Source organism: Otolemur garnettii, unplaced genomic scaffold (genome assembly GCF_000181295.1).
Source record: "Otolemur garnettii isolate 467f Iridium unplaced genomic scaffold, OtoGar3 scaffold00020, whole genome shotgun sequence".
Lineage (NCBI taxonomy): Eukaryota > Metazoa > Chordata > Mammalia > Primates > Galagidae > Otolemur > Otolemur garnettii.
Genome location: NW_003852415.1, coordinates 7852282 through 7857149, shown reverse-complemented (window position 1 = coordinate 7857149; position 4868 = coordinate 7852282). Strand labels below are relative to the sequence as shown.

General features: G+C 44.4%; 1 protein-coding gene across 1 annotated transcript in view; it reads left to right on the top strand.

The window, feature by feature from the left end:
* The window catches only part of STON2 (stonin 2), a 193980-nt gene that overhangs the window by 35746 nt on the left and 153366 nt on the right, over nt 1-4868 (top strand). Inside the window, exon 2 of the mRNA XM_023511572.1 lies at nt 4608-4760. The gene's annotated coding sequence lies outside the window, so the exon portion shown is untranslated. The remainder of the gene's footprint in view (nt 1-4607; nt 4761-4868) is intronic.

Here is a 4868-nt window from a genome sequence, read left to right as displayed (position 1 = left end):
AAAAAAAAAAAGAACTTAATGAACGTGGCTGCTTCAGGATGGAGAATGGAACAGAGATAATGGAGTCAGGTAGTTCTGGGGGACATTGGTAGTCCTGCCTAGCCACTGTGGGAAGACCTCGTTAACCTCCTACTAGTATGCGGTTGCAACATACTAGCACAGGGGTCCTCAAATTTTTTAAACAGGAGGCCAGTTCACTGTCCTTCAGACTGTTGGGGGGCCAGACTGCGGGCCCCAGGATGAATTAGCTGCTAAGCAGGACAGGCAGCAGTGGCAAAAGCACCCAGTGGGCTGGATAAATGTCCTAGGTGGGCTGCTTGTGGCCTACAGGCTGTAGTTTGAGGACGCTTGTTAGCATCTGAGCCTCCAAATGCTCTGTAAAAGATACAGAAAGTCTTTTTTAGGGTAAGGACAGTGCACTCAAGCAGGGTCTGTACTTTTTTTTTCTATAAAGGGCCAGTTGTTATTCTTATTGACCAGTAATTATTTTGGGCCCTCTGAGCCATACTATGTCTGTCACAGTTACTCAGCTCTGCTATTATAAAGCAAAAGGAGCGATAGACAGTCCATGCACTAATAGATGTGGCTGTGTGCCATGATACCTTTATTTACAAAAAAAAAAAAGCAGCCAGATTAGGCCAAGGCTATAGTTTGCTCTCCTACATGCTAAAACAAGTTAATTTATTCATTCTTTCCTTCATCTGCACATTTGCTTGACAGACATTTCCTAAATGCCAGACCCTATTCTAAGGGCTGGAGACATCCACAAGAAAATGATCTAATCCTTATCCTCAGGGAGCTCTTAGGCTAGTTGGTATGATATTTGCATTAGCAAAAAATTTTATTATAACTTGGTAAATGAATGTAGGTTAAGATACTATCAGCATGAGGTAAGATATAGAGGATAAAGGGACAAATGGGAATAATAGGAGTTGAGGAAGGGTACCATATATCAGAGTTCTTGGATGCAAGCAACAGAAACTGGGGCTGATAGAAGCAGGAAAAGGCATCTATTGAAAGATATTGGAAAACTCATTGGATTAGCAGATGACTGCCAAACGTGGCTTGGAAAATAGGTAGGAACCATAGGACCCAGTCAGCAGTGAACAGAGCCAGGGTCACACTGTGGGTCTGGTTAGGATGCTACACTTGACACCATCACCCCTGAGTTGGGATGTGCCTGTCTCTGGGCTTACATCAAATTTCTCTTGTGTTTATGTGCCATTCTGGCATGCATTCAAGGCCCTTGCACCTTTTAGCATTCCTTAAGATTCTAACATCCAGGCCAGGAGCAGTGGCTCATGCCTGTAATCCTGGCACTGTGGGAGGCTGAGACAGGAAGATTGCTTGAGGCCTGGCATTCAAGACCATCCTGAGTAAGAGTGAGACCCTGGCTCTACAAAAAGTAGAAAAATTAGCTGGGGCGATGGTACGTACTGATAGTCCCTACTCTGAGGTTGCAGGAGAAAAATCACTTGAGCTCATTTAATGTTGCAGTGAGCTATGATGATGCCATTGCACTCTGGCGCAAGGCTCTGTCTTTAAAAAAAAAATCCTAATGTCCATTGACAAGGCCTGGGTGTTAGGCTTTGTCCATCCAGGAGGGATGAGAGAGTGCATTTTTCTTTCTCAGAAAGAGTTCTTGGATACTGACTGGCCAAAAAATAATGAACATACTCATTATAAAGGTTTTGTGGCAAAAAAATGTGATCCTTATCTTTAGATTCAGTGATTGCCAGTAGGTATAAATGTTTGTTGAAGCAAACCCCAGATAATGGTTGAGTTCAGTGAGGCAGAGCTGTCACTGTGATAACTCTTCCTTTTCCAGTGTACTGGACACGACCACTCCCACTCCCACCCTCTTCGGATAAACAGAATGTCACTCACTATTGGCCAGACACGCTGTTCCTTCTCCCCCTTCCTAAATGCTTCTTACTCGCTGCTGCTGTTGCTGTTTTGACTAGGTTAGGGAGCAGAAGTTATTCTAGGTGACTGTCCTATCTCCTGGCTATCGACTGTCAGCTGCTTGAGGACAGTGGTTGCTATCTTGCTCTTCCTTACAACCTCAGGCTCTGGAATGCACAGCACAAAGGACCCAGTACCTGTTTCCCACGATGCCGGCCCCTGACTTTGTGGAACACATTGGGAGGTACTGTTGTGGCTGATAACTTCCACACTAAGCTGTTGCTCAGCATTGTCTGAGGAATGCAGATCTCCCTTAAGCTCACTTTTTTTTTTTATTTTGAGACAACGTATTGCTCTGTCACCCTGGCTAGAGAATGCAGTGGCATCATCATAGCTGACTGCAACCTCAACCTCCTGAGCTCCAGTGATCTGCCTGCCACAGCTTCCTGAGTAGCTGGGACTTTACTCAAGTGCTCCATACCCAGTTAACTTTTCCTTATTTTGTAGACAGGGGATCTCACTATGTCTCTCAGGCTGGTCTTTGACTCCTGATCTCAAGCCATCCTCCTGCATGGCCTCCCAGAGTGCTAGAATTACAGCCGTGAGCCATCGTACTGAAGCACATTTCCATCAGTCACTCTCTCAAACCTTCAGCAGCTTCTCATTTCCCCGTGAACTCTTTTCCGTAGCTTTTGAGGTCCATCAGTTCTTCCTCTGCTGTTTCACCAGTAGACACCCCTGCTCTCATAAGGCTGCCCAGAAACAAGCCTCACTGAGGTCTGATTCTGATTCTCAATCGTGAAGGATGTCCTCCCTCTTTCCTTACAGTGGTTCGGAACTAAGAACATCCTTAGGTCCATGAAACCTGCCCATTCCTGTCCCTTACAATGCCAGCCTTCCATGTGGCTGAACTGTCACAAGTGTCCAGTGTGTCCTTCAGTGGGCGGTTATTCCTGGTGTGTGCTTATAGGCTCTGTCTCTTCACTTCCCCAACAAGACTGTGAGCTGCTCAAGGGATTCTATCTCAAAGTGTGCTTGGTGCATTTCCAGACCCACAGGGCTCACAAGTATGTGTTAGAGGACTGACCCCCTCTTACCAGGTGCATTCTCCACCTCCAAATTTAAATATGTATTTAGCGATACTGAGAATGAAGTATCTATCTGAAAAATGCCAACCCAAACAAAGACTTCAATGAAATTGTAGTGTCTCCTGGTGAATCCTGCTGCTGATACTGAGTCACTACTCGTTTGTGGTGATTCTAACCTATACTTTATGATTCACATGCTAAATATGGGGTGAGGTTTTTACTGAGAAACTAATTCCAGTGTGAACTTAGCCTCACAGTTATATTGGGTTCTTCTGTGGGTTTCCAGTTGCTGGTGCAGCACTTCTCAAGGCAGAGTCTTATGGCTCATGGGATGTGGCTGTTCACAGCAAATACCTAGAACCCACGGCACAGGGCTATGGCAGGGATTCTGTAATACATTCCTTCTACCAGCCTTTTCTGGGACTACTGACTGTAACCAGCCCGTGTCTGATCTGGGATGGGTAAGCTAAAGAAGGTGGATAAATCTTTGGGGCTCTTCTTCCATTCATACTTTCTGAGTATGGATCGTGGTTCTTCAGCTAGAATGCACCTGTGTCTATAAAGAGGAGAATTAAGAATCTGCCTCAGGGCTCTGTAACTGAGCACTTGACTCCACTTAGCACCTAGGGGAACTGTTTCAACAATGACTGAAAAGGAAAATCACTAAAACCAGAATGTATAGATGGCAGAAATGGGATGATTTCATGAAATATGCATTCTAGTCCCAAGACTTCCACTAAGAAAGTGGGTGAGTCATTTAACATCAGCAGTAGTGACGGTGATGGCTAACATTTGTAAAATGTTTGGAATGAGGCTTGGCACACAGAAAGCCCTCTGTAAGGTCACCTGCTATTATTATTATTGTTATAGTTGCAGTGCATTTATTCTGCTTGGTACTAAGCACTTGGCATACAAGTATCTCATTGAATCCTTAGAATTATGAAGGGAGTTTTATTATTCTTGTTGTACAAGGGTGAACTGAGGCTTATGAAAGGTTGAATTAGGAATCTAAAACTGTGCAGGACTCAAATCTGAACAGTCTCACTCCTGGATCTGTGCTCTCAATCTCTGTTGTTACACTTGATTTCCTTGTTATGGATGTAGTTTCTCATCTATAAAATTTAAAAGCTGGACTGTTGATCTTTATAACCTTTTAGTTCTTGGCCAGGTGTAGTGACTCATACTTTGAACCCAAACACTTTTAAAAGCCAAAACAGGAAGGTCACTTGAGGCTAGGAGTTCAGGACCAGCCTGAGTAACATAATTGCCTATCTCTATGAAGAAAATAAAAAGATTTCTAAAAGATTAAATAAAGCCCTCTAGTTCTAAAATTTCTAGGTATATTCCCACTCCCTTTACCCTTTCCTTCTCTTCTTCCCCTGTCCTGGCTTGTAGCCCATTAATCCATGAATTTAGCTGGGTTCATCATCATGGGATCAGCAGGATGTTTTCCCCGTTGAATTATGATACTGCCTGTGTCAGCACATGAACTTGTATTGTGGCTTTTAATTTTTATTGTTTTGGAGAAGTGGGGAGGGGCTGGTTTACTTGCTGCTGTTACTGAGAGAGGAGGAATCTGACTCTTCAATTTTGCTGTCTTATCTTGGCCTGCAGCCATTACCACACTGAGTGACACACTTGAGAGGTCTTGAGAAGCCTGTGGGAATCAGCTCTTTGTGACTGTGGGCTCCTTCCTGCTGCTGTTCAGATCTGGCTTAGGAGACCTGTACTTTCCAGGCTGTTTGCACATGTCCGGTCCTGCGATTGGTAAGGATCTTAAGAGAGGGGCCTGGAGAACTTAACAGGCTTTCTATCCTTATGTACAGCTTGAGTGTTCTGGCAAACTTCCACACAGAGAGTGTCCCAGGGCACTTC